Source organism: Octodon degus, unplaced genomic scaffold (assembly GCF_000260255.1).
Source record: "Octodon degus isolate 3935 unplaced genomic scaffold, OctDeg1.0 scaffold00011, whole genome shotgun sequence".
Lineage (NCBI taxonomy): Eukaryota > Metazoa > Chordata > Mammalia > Rodentia > Octodontidae > Octodon > Octodon degus.
Window position 1 is genome coordinate 25,354,871 of NW_004524587.1, and position 788 is coordinate 25,355,658.

At 46.8% G+C, this 788-nt stretch overlaps 1 protein-coding gene across 2 annotated transcripts in view; it reads left to right on the forward strand.

Annotated features, from left to right (window-relative positions):
• LOC101591321 (elongin-B-like) overlaps window positions 1–788 on the forward strand; it is a 4,513-nt gene that overhangs the window by 1,156 nt on the left and 2,569 nt on the right. The window lies entirely within an intron of this gene.

The window sequence follows — 788 nt, forward strand, 5'->3', positions numbered from 1 at the left end:
TTTTTTGTAAAGAGCTCCCGTACAACATTTTTGGTATGATTTCCGAGTAAGTCTGTCAGTAAAATGAAAAGGTCCAACAGGTGATCACCATTTCCAGTTTATAAACATTCTGTGAGTCTGCTTTCTAGTAAGGATTAGAGCCACCCAGCATCCTGACACTTAGTTGAGAGACTGATCTCCAAGCTACTGTGAAAATCTCCCAGGTACTTAGCTGAAACCCCATGGCCTGTTAAACCCTAAAAGAGACTTAGGTATTAGGCCAGATGAGAAGCAGAGGCTGGGCACAGGGTCTCCTGAAACAGCCTTGGTTCACTGCCTTTTTTTCCTGGTGAAGGAGGGCAGGCTAAAGCCAGGAAACACAATTTAGCTTTTCTTTCCTCCTCCTCCACCTCCTCCCCCTCTTCCCCCTCCTCCCCCTCCTCCGGATTGAACTCAAGCCCTTGTGCTTGCCAGGGAAGCATTTATTCTACTGAGCCATCTCCCTGACCCCCCACAGCTTAGCTTTTCACATTTTTTTTTTGAGATTGGATCTCCCGGTATAGTTCAGGCTGCCCTTGAACTTGCTATGCAGCTTTGGCTAGTCTCGAACTCCCAGCAATTCTGCCTTAGCCTCCAGGTTGGTGGAATTTTAGGCATGCACCACTGTGCCTGGCTTTGTCCAGCTTTTTGTGCTTCTGAATAATGCTTCAGGAAATATTCATACACACTCACCTCTGAACCCATTTGCAATGTTCATCCATAGAATAGATTCCTAGGGCCGGGGAGATGGCTCAATAGAGTAAGCGCTT